Here is an 11,624-nt window from a genome sequence, read left to right on the forward strand (position 1 = left end):
GTGCACCGAATGAAGATCCTAACGAACACCTTCGTACGTTTAAAAGAATTTGTACACTATTCAAAATCCGAGAAGTGGAAGATGAGCAGATCTATCTCATGTTGTTTCCCTGGACTTTAAAGGGAGAAGCCAAAGATTGGTTAGAATCGTTACCTGAAGGGGCGATTGACACATGGGATGTCTTAGTTGAAAAATTTCTTCAAAGATTCTTTCCGGCATCTAAAGCCGTGAGACTTCAAGGAGAAATTGTTACGTTCACACAAAAGCCAAATGAAACATTATATGAGGCGTGGACAAGATTCGGAAGGATGTTGAGAGGATGTCCTCAACACGGTTTAGACACTTATCAAATAGTACAAATATTCTACCAAGGTGTCAACGTTGCTACACGAAAAGACATCGACATAACAGCTGGTGGTTCCATTATGAAGAAAACCGCAACTGAAGCTTACAAAATTATTGATAACACAGCCTCCCACTCGCATGAGTGGCACCAAGAAAAAGATATTTTTCGTTCATCTAAAGTGGCTAGAGCCGATTCTAGCCATGACTTTGATTCCGTTTCAGCAAAAATAGATGCTTTCGAAAGACGAATGGAAAAGATGAATAAAGATATTCACGCAATACGAATCAGTTGTGAGCTATGCGGTGGACCACACTTATTGAAAGATTGTCACATTGAACCAACATTGGAACAACGAGAGAATGTTTCCTATATGAACCAAAGGCCTGGAAATAATTATCAAAATAATTATCAACCGCCAAAGCTAAACTTCAATCGAAATCAAAACATTCTTTACAATCCAAAAGGACCCGAAAATAACTGGTATAACCAACAAGGTCCGAATAACCAACCAACTCAAAACAACACTTTCAATCAACAAAGACCTGGCTTATATAAACCACAACAACAAACCGAAGAGAAAAAGTCAAATATGGAAGACGTGGTATTCAAGCTAGTTGAATCTCAAACACAATTTATTGAAACTCAAACCCAAACGAACGAGAGATTTGATCAGTCATTAAGAACTCAACAAGCTTCCATTTTGAATCTAGAAAAACACGTAGGTACTCTTGCTAGCATGATGAGTGAGAGGGAACAAGGAAAGCTACCGAGTAATACTGAAGTAAATCCTCGGAAAGAGAATGTTAATATGGTGTCAACAAATTCTGAAAAACCAGCATCAGAAGATGGGAAGGTTTTAGATGTAAGTAACAATGAAGAAGTTACACCACCACCACCACCCGAGTATGTAAAGCCAATGGTGGCACCATACAAACCACCCATCCCGTTTCCAAGAAAAGGAGTTGAGTATGAGCAAGTAATAAGTAATAAAGATTGTGATACTTCTGGAAAGAAGAAGAAGAAAAAGAATAAGAAAGTACAAGAAACAAAAGCCGTAGAAGTAAACCCGGTGAATACAGTTCCACCAAAACCTCCACCTAGGGTAGGTGATCCGGGTGAATTTATTGTTCCTTGTCTACTTAGTGATTGTGTCATGTATAATGCACTAGCAGATTTAGGTGCAAGTGTGAGTGTTATGTCTCTTTCATTATATAAGAGATTAGGAGTAGGTGAGTTAAGTCCAACGGATATGAGTGTTCGACTCTTTGATCAAACCATTAAGCACCCAGTTGGAATTGCTGACAACCTACCCGTTCAAGTAGGCAATTTAACCTTTCTAGTCGAATTTATTGTCATTGACATAGAAGAGGACCCAAACATTCCTCTAATTTTAGGTCGACCATTCTTAGCGTCCACCGGGGCGTTCTTTGATGTAAGAAACGGTAGAATGACACTTAGTAGTGGTGACAAATCGATCACCTTTATGATTCGAAAGTCTAAATCTCCACCAACCAAAACCGTTGAACCAGAAAAAATAATTGGTAAGAATCATGTTGTTTTACCAACTCCAACGGTAGTGCTTAATAATAATAAAACGCCTAAGTGTGGGGAAAATGAAGTAACACCTAATGATGACATGATAACAAAGAACCCCGTTATTGATACGAAATTAAATGACCCCATTATTAACAGTTCAATGAAGAAACTTTTTAAACGAGCTATTGATGCTAGAAGTAAGGGGAACTTTAAGTTATGTAACCGGTTAGTATCCAATCTGTCGCCTAAAGAAAGGGCGAAGCTAGTTGAATTATGGGATATTACGGAAGAAGTCGGGCACTGGCTTAAAGAAAAAGTCACGGATATGCAAGTTGATTATGGACCAAGAGAAATTGACGATGAAGTTAATCACAATTTTGACACCACAGCTACCTAAGTGTGGGGAGATTCAAGTGTTCTAAAAAGAAAATGCTATCTAGAGTTAGTTGTTCTGTTCTCGTGTAGTTCTGAGAATGGAATCCGAGTGGTCTTTTCCACTAGCAGACACTAAAGAACTAGTTTTCTCCCTCCATTCTGAATTTTTGTTTTGTAGGTTTTTTATGAAATTAATATGCATTTTAATTTAAGTTTTAAAAAACAAAATTTACTTTAATTCATTAAGTTGAAAAAATGATTTCTAAAATTCGTCGTGAGTTGAAGACTAGGTCATTAAGCCGAAATTACTTTACCCGAGGGCGGGGCGACAAATTTTGTTATCATTATTTTTAATTTTATTGATTTAAAGTATGCCAAAAATATTATACTTTATAAATTTTGGAAAAGTGGGGTTATAAACCAAACTTCAAATATATATATATATATATATGTTTGTATTTTATCTTATGTACAAAACAGGGTAAAACAACGCACTTTCAAAGACTGTCATTAAAGTTCAGCAAAAGGTACTAATTTTGACGACAAGATGCAAAACAACAAATATGATATAACAAATGAAGGAATGAACGATGAGGCGCCATCTATCATTCGACGAGCTTTGTAATTACAAACTCGGTATTTTTAATCACTTTTCTACGCTAATCACCCTCATGAATTTAAATTATAGTCTGATTTCATGCAAATGAGGGCATTGCATGATCTTAAGTGTGGGGAAGGGTTATAAATTCTCTCAGGTTTATACTTGGTTTATTTGCCAAATTTTATGAAAATTTGAAAAATTTTCAATTAAATGAAGTCAAAATCATGTTTATACATATTTATGAACGGTGAAAACAAGGTGATAATACCGAAATTATTGTTACCTCGGAAAGGACATAAATTAAGAAACAAACTAAAATGTTAAAATTCATTTAAAATGGAATAGAGGACGATAAAAAGGAAAATAAAAGCCAAGTGTGGGAAAATTTACCAAGTTATCTTAAACATATGTCACATATATCTGTAACAAATAACTGAAAATACTTTTGCTTTGGACTAAACTAAACTGTTTTACCCGATGAAAGAAAAGAAGAGATGGATCTACACGATGAATCAATTCCATCACTAAAAGGAAGTAAAGTCTTCCGAAAAAGACACGCGCTTCTTGATTTAGGTCATGAAGTTGTCGTTCAGACCAGCTGTAGGTTGACGAAAAATCTAGAAAAGTCATCACTAAAATCAGCAGGAAATCCACGGACCTCAGCATTAAACAGGGTCGCCAAGTGGTCAGATTTATCCTAACCATGAGAAGGATTTATCTCGTACAATGGGGGGGGGGGGGCACCATGCAAATTAGCTTGATAAGACTAATGAATCAGATCCCCAGAAAGGATAATCTCCTTAAAGATCAAAAATCAGCGTTTAAGACTGATATTACTCAATCCTAGAGATTGACCTTAAAGATTGAGAATTACAAACTCATGGAATTCAATGATATCTAAACTCGAGCTTGAACGAGAAAATATTTTGATCAAAATTACAAACCGATTTGTTTTCTGAAAACCCTATTTTCAATGCGTTCATTACCATTGAACGTAAAATCCTAGGAATTCACCTGGAATTCATTAGGTCACCTGAACTAAATCGGGTGTCAACCGTAAGAACGGTGGTTGCATAGTGGTCAAAGACAAGACCTTGTGCCATACCGAAAAATTATAAGGGTGAGCTTTACTATTGCTCCTACCAAGGATAGTAATTGCGTCCGACACGTTATAGACCATAATCAAAAGCATGTCACGGGACATTGCCTTAACAGTTGCTTGTTCAACGCTTTCCTTTACAACCGGACGGTAGTTTGCCGAAAGGTAATATACGGAACAAGTAAACTGGACGTGTTGCTTTCCAAATACAAGGTTAGCAAGTGGGTGACACAAAACAGCAAGTTTTGAGCTAAAATTTTCAATTCTGAACCCCACCAAACCCACAAAAATATTTTGCAAACACCGGTAAAGGGTTATCCCGGAAAACTTATATAGGGTAAAAACTAGATTTAATTTTCAAAAGATCAAATGTTTTCATAAAGATCCAATTTCCTTAATGGATCTAAATTTTTATAGTCATGTGGGACTGTAAACCATATCGTTACTACCATTGTTTATACCGCCGTATAGAAATCACTGATGTACAAAGAGTGAAGAATAAAGAAGTGATTCTAGTATTTCAAGACAATATTGCTTGAGGACAAGCAACGCTCAAGTGTGAGAATATTTGATAATGCTAAAAATGAACATATATTTCATAGCATTATTCCTCAAGAAAGACAAGCTTTTAGTTGCAATTATTCTATTTACAAGTGATATTCGTTTAAATAATAAAAAGTGAAGACAAAAGACAGATTCGACGAATTGAAGACGCAAACGACCAAAAAGCTCAAAAGTACAAAAGACAATAAAAAAGGTTCCAATTATTGATAAGAAACGTCTCGAAATTACAAGAGTACAAGATTCAAAACGCAAAGTACAAAATATAAAATTGTACGCAAGGACGTTCGAAAATCCGGAACCGGGACCAGAGTCAACTCTTAACGCTCGACGCAACGGACTAAAAATTACAAGTTAACTATGTATATAAATATAATATAATATATAATTAATTATATTAATTATATATATATATTATATATATAATAAAAACCGTCGGCAGAGAAAGACTCCAAGATGTGAGCTGGAATTTCAAACTCCGCGACTCGCGGAGTTTGAAGGCAAAATTCACCGCGAGTCGCGGAGCCCCAAAAATCAAAAATCCCTATAAAGCAAACCGAATTCTGATCAAAATTTCATTTTCTATTTCTCTCTTCTCTCATATATACGTAAAATATATATAATTTATATTTTAATTTTAATTTTAATTATAATTCTAATAATAAGGGTATGTTAGCGAATGTTGTAAGGGTGTAAGTCGAAATTCTGTCCGTGTAACGCTACGCTATTTTTAATCATTGTAAGTTATGTTCAACCTTTTTATATTAATGTCTCGTAGCTAAGTTATTATTATGCTTATTTAAAATGAAGTAATCATGATGTTGGGCTAATTACTAAAATTGGGTAATTGGGCTTTGTACCATAATTGGGGTTTGGACAAAAGAACGACACTTGTGGAAATTAGACTATGGGCTATTAATGGGCTTTATATTTGTTTAACGAAATGAAAGTTTGTTAATGTTAATATAAAGATTTACAATTGGGCGTCCCTATAAATTACCGTATACACTCGATCGGACACGATGGGCGGGGTATTTATATGTACGAATAATTGTTCATTTAACCGGACACGGGAATGAATTAATAGCCACTAGAATAATTAAAACAGGGGTGAAATTACATTCAAGGGTAATTGGTGTAATTGTTAACAAAGTAGTAAAACCTTGGTTTACACGCAGTCGATAACCTGGTGTATTCATTAAACAAAGTATTAAAACCTTGTTACAATTCGAATCCCCAATTAGTTGGAAGATTTAACTTCGGGTATAATAATAATTTGACGAGGACACTCGCACTTTATATTTATGACTGATGGACTGTTATGGACAAAAACCAGATGGACATATTAAATAATCCAGGACAAAGGACAATTAACCCATGGGCATAAAACTAAAATCAACACGTCAAACATCATGATTACGGAAGTTTAAATAAGCATAATTCTTTTATTTCATATTTAATTTCCTTTATTTTATATTTAATTGCACTTCTAATTATCGCACTTTTATTTATTGTTATTTAATCGCACTTTTAATTATCGTACTTTTTAATTATCGCAAGTTTATTTTATCGCACTTTTATTATTCGCAATTTCATTATCGTTATTTACTTTACGCTTTAATTTAAGTCTTGTATTTATTTTATATTTTACATTAGGTTTTAACTGCGACTAAAGTCTTAAAATCGACAAACCGGTCATTAAACGGTAAAAACCCCCCTTTATAATAATAATATTACTTATATATATGTTTGTATTTTTATAAAAGTAAACTAATATAGCGTTGAGCTTTGTTTAAAGATTTCCCTGTGGAACGAACCGGACTTACTAAAAACTACACTACTTTACGATTAGGTACACTGCCTATAAGTATTGTAGCAAGGTTTAAGTATATCCATTCTATAAATAAATAAATATCTTGTGTAAAATTGTATCATATTTAATAGTGTTTCCTGTAAAAATTTAATAGTATTTTATACCCCTCTGCTTTGACATCATAAACCGACGATAATAACCTGCCAATCCGAGAAAACTTCGAATTTCCGTAGGCGTAGTCGGTTGTCCCCAACTCTTCACCGTCTCTATCTTCCCCGGATCTACTTGAATACCATCCTTGTTCACAATATGGCCAAGGAATTGAACTTCCCTTAGCCAAAATTCACATTTCGAGAACTTAGCATACAACTTCTCCTTCCGCAACGTTTTCAACACACTACGCAAATGATGCTCATGTTCCTTCATACTCCTCGAATAGACAAGTATGTCGTCGATGAACACAATTACCGACTTGTCTAACATAGGTTGGCACACTCGATTCATAAGATCCATGAATGCCGCCGGTGCATTCGTAAGACCAAAAGGCATAACTACAAACTCAAAATGCCCGTAACGCGTTCGAAATGCCGTTTTCTCAATATCTTCCTGACGGACCCGCATTTGATGATAGTCGGAACGTAGGTCAATTTTTGAGAAATACGTCGCACCTTGGAGTTGGTCAAACAAATCGTCAATCCTAGGCAATGGATAACGATTCTTGATCGTCACTTTATTCAACTCCCTATAATCAATGCACATACACCATCTTTCTTCTTCACGAACAAGACCGGAGCACCCCATGGCGAAGCACTCGGTCGAATAAAACCCTTCTCAAGTAACTCTTGGGTTTGATTTAACAATTCTTGCATTTCCGTCAGCGCTAAACGATAAGGATTTTTAGCAATGCGAGTAGCTCCTGTAACCAACTCGATGCGAAATTCAACTTGTTTTTTCGCCGGAACACCCGGTAACTCATCCGGAAAAACGTCTTCGAATTCATTAACCACCGGAATGTCGCGAATGGGTGGTGGCTCATCACGAGTATCAACAACATGGGCAAGAAAAGCCATGCCACCACTAACAAGGAAACGACATGCCCGTGCAAAAGTGCATATCGGCACAAGTCTTCTACGCTTATCGCCATGAATAATTAACTCTCCCCCACTTGGGGTCTTCACACGAATAGATTTTTCATGGCATGCAATATCGGCTCTATTATGATCGAGCCAATCCATACCAACCACGATATCAAAATCACCCAAAGTCATCGGGGTGAGATCAATTTTAAAGTTTTCGGCACCAAACACAACATTACAATTTTTACACACATCAACCACTAGTACCGTCTTGCCATCCGCTATTTAGACTTCTACCAGACGACTTAACTTAGCTAATGGTTTATTAAGTTTAGGCACAAATTTTGGAGACACAAACGACAAACTTGCACCACTATCAAATAGAATCCTCGCCGGATTAGAGTTAACCATGAAAGTACCTGAGACGACTTTATTGGATTGCTTAGCTTCATCATTGGTCATCAAATAATTACGCCCCCTTACCGACCCCGCTGCCTTCTCTATCCTCTTAACTTGATCATTTCAGAGATCGGGGCACTCTGACTTTCGGTGCCCTACTTGTTGACAATTAAAACATGTGATCACATTAGTACGCGGTTTTGGGCAATCACGAGAGTAGTGACCTTTTTGCCCACAATTGTAGCACGTGTTCACGTGGACGTTAGAAGTACCTTTATTTACACTACTAACACTTTCGAATTCTCCCCTACTCTTCTTGTTCGAATAACTAGAAGCCTCAAACTTTCTTTTACTTGGTGCATAACTAACCGGACTCGGAGATTGCGCTCCAAACCCCTTTGCCACCGCCAAAAGCATAGCAAAAGTCTCAACATGACCAATACTAATTTTACCCTTCAAATCATCTCTAAGGGTCGCATGAAAGTCTTCCATTAACAATTGATCATTCCCCACATACTCGGGGCAAAAACGCGCCTTGAAGAGAAAGTTGGTTTTGAGAGTGTTTAGGTCCAAAGACCCTTGACGCATGTTCCTTAACTCGTTGCGCAATTTCGAAAGATCCGCTTGTGTACGATATTCAAGGAAAAACTCCTTCTTGAACTCCGCCCAAGATAACCCCACAAAAGCCGCATCACCCACCATATCAATTTTACCATCGAGCCAATCTTTAGCATGGCCCCTCAACAAACTAGTAGCAAGCCTTGTCTTCTTCTCGGGGGGGCACTCGGTCGTGCGAAAACAACCTTCAACATCAGAGATCCAAGCCGCACTTTTCATGGGGTAGGGATCCCCGTGAAAGTGAGGAGGCTTAGTCGCCAAAAAGTTCTTATAGCTAAACTCCAACTCGCCCCCATTTTGAGGTCTAGGAAACCTCCTTTCAACTTCTTCTTTGACGGTATTGGTCATTCGTTCTTAAATCATATCGACAATTTGTTTCGAAACCGACTCTTCGAATATTTGTTTAACCCTTCGTGAGAAAACTGTAACATAGTTTTCTAAAGCGGTCTCAATCTTGGTAGTCATCTCATCTTCCTCCACATGAGAGGGACCACCATTGCCATTCGTATCCGTTCCGTTTCTCGTCTTCATTCTAAAGATTAAAAATGGATTAGACATCACCAACAATTTAATACACATATATACCTATGCATATGACCACACACACACCACATCTAGCTCGATACTTGTCGTACATCCTTGTTTGACTTGACTTGCAACCGTAATAGTGGTCGCGACTCACTATTACGCTCACATGCCGTGCCATGCTCAAACGTATCACAACCATCTTGCTCAATGTTCAAAACAATAACACATGATTAGTAACATCATAATATAGCATAGTTAGTCCACCTATGCATCAAAGAACTAATCAAAACCCGCACCGACCCGTAGTCATACAAGTCCCGCATATAATTCAACAACACAAAAGTCTAAGTCCAGGCGCCTATCTCAAGTCACCTAAATCCCTTAGACCATGCTCTGATACCATTTGTAATGACCCAACCCATTAACCAACCAAAACTGCAAAATAAAAAAAAATTTCGAAGCAGGCCTGCCCAGGCAGGGTGCGCGGCGCGCACAGGGCCTGGCAGCCCGCTGTCCAACTTGTTCCATTTTCGTAAAAAGATCTAACACTTCCCAACATTTTTAGACGAAATGCTTTTCACATCATATTAGTATAAGTAAAACTAGCACGAATCAATGATAAAACGAGTTTTACATCGCGGGGCCCACATATGCCCAAAATACCATTAAGTACGAAATACGAGTTTCGACCACAAAAAAAGTTTAATTGCCAAACGTTACTAGAGCATGGTGTTTGGGGTTAAACTACCCAAATCTTGGTCGAACTTCCAAAAAGCTATAACCCCCGAAAAGCCACTAATCCGTGCGAATACCTTTGCCCTTATCCAAGCCGAATCCTAAAAAGGTAAACAATGAGAGGGTAAGCTAACGCTTAGTGAATGCAATAAATATACACATACATATATAATATACCTACTTGTATACACTTACACAAATACCTCATACACTCTAGCAATTTACATAGCATACCATCGCATGTATAACTCTAGACCCTTCAAGATCGCAAGCTAGCACAACAATAGCATATATATAACCCGAATAATATGATATGCTACACTACAACGCGTAATTATATTTAACCAATAATACATGGGAATGGTACTTCGAATTTCCCATCGGTGTTCATAACAACCGTTAGTGTACAACGAAATATATCACTAACCCCCTAGGTGACACGGACAACGAAATATCCGTTCAAACAATCGTTAGTGTACAACAAAATATATCACTAACTCTTGGGTGATTTGGACAACGAAATATCCATCGTTAGTGTACAACAAAATATATCACTAAGTCTTGGTGGTATAGACAACGTATACCCGGCCCCTTTCCCGCCCTACAAATAGATACATTATATACACATGTATAATCATTCCACTCACCTTTTCGACTTGGCAAGATTTCCAATAATAACTTGTAACTTCAAAGCGAGTCACCTAACACAATTAATTCTCAATTAATTCACATAATAAGTTGGAATTTCCACCAACTAGCCCCACTAGTGCATTTATGACCCATTTGCACTAGATTCACTCATTAAAGGTCAAGACTCCCAACTAATCACTAAAAGCTAGTGATTAAGGTTCTAAGACCTATATCACACATAACTTGGGTGTTTTCATACACAATTTAACCCGCTAGGTCAAACCTACCCATTTGACCCATTTCAAGTCAACCATTAACCCTAGAAACACTTTTTACGAGCAACACAAGTGAACTAGTGATTAACTAACCTTTTTAGACCCATTAACACCATTTATTATCTTGAAACCCTAGGTTGGTTGTTCTTGAGTCCTCATGACTCAATCTTACCTACAAACCCCCAAAATCACCAATAATGGGTTTTATGTTCAACACTAACCCAAGCCCTAACCCTTAAACAATTAAATTAAGGAAATCAAGATTAGAACTTACCAACACCATCAAAACGTAGCTAGTGAAGAGATGAACAACTTTATAACCCGAGCTAAGACCCGAAACTAGCTTCTTCTTCCTTTACTTGAGCTTTCTCTCACTTAATTGGGTTTCTCTCACTAAAATTAAATTAGAAAGATGAAGGTGGTTGAAAATGGAGTTATGATACCCCAACTACTGATCTTCTGACCTTAAATCGTTCCACAAGTAAAATTACCACAAAGCCCTTCCAAAATATCTAATTAGAAAAGGCAGAATCTGGCTACAGTGGGAGTGCGCCACGCGCACCCATATGTGTGCACTGCGTGCACTGAGGCCTGAACAGCCTCTGACTTCTATTTAAAATCCACATTTATTCCCACGCTTTATGTACTCTATTTACACTTTTGTACCACAAATATTAGGGTGTTACAAAAAAAATGTTGAATTGCAACTTAGATGTCAATATTTGAAACAAATGCTTAAGATGTGTGATAAACTTCCTCCACTTCCTAAGAATGAATGTACTTATGCTTTTAGGGAAGGTGAAGTTGTAGTTTCTACTGAGGACTTATATCTTGAGATTAAGAGCTTAAATCATAAGATAGTTCTACTAAAGCAGGCTAACACACCTAAGAAAGATTCTCCAAAAGTACACATAACACATATTTTATCTATTTAAGTTTCTGAATGTGCTGGTGGGATTGAAAAGAAGATTAAGTGGAAAACCAATCTAAGGTTTCTAAACCCATTACTATTCTTAAAAATCCTTTACGTTT

General features: G+C 37.0%; 1 non-coding gene across 1 annotated transcript; it reads right to left on the reverse strand.

Annotated features, from left to right (window-relative positions):
* Positions 1-230: 230 nt before the first annotated feature.
* LOC139887313 (small nucleolar RNA R71) lies at positions 231-337 on the reverse strand. Its single transcript, XR_011773149.1, has one exon. It is a non-coding gene; the product is annotated as a small nucleolar RNA R71 (small nucleolar RNA).
* Positions 338-11,624: the final 11,287 nt, after the last annotated feature.

This window comes from Rutidosis leptorrhynchoides, chromosome 1 (genome assembly GCF_046630445.1).
Source record: "Rutidosis leptorrhynchoides isolate AG116_Rl617_1_P2 chromosome 1, CSIRO_AGI_Rlap_v1, whole genome shotgun sequence".
NCBI lineage: Eukaryota > Viridiplantae > Streptophyta > Magnoliopsida > Asterales > Asteraceae > Rutidosis > Rutidosis leptorrhynchoides.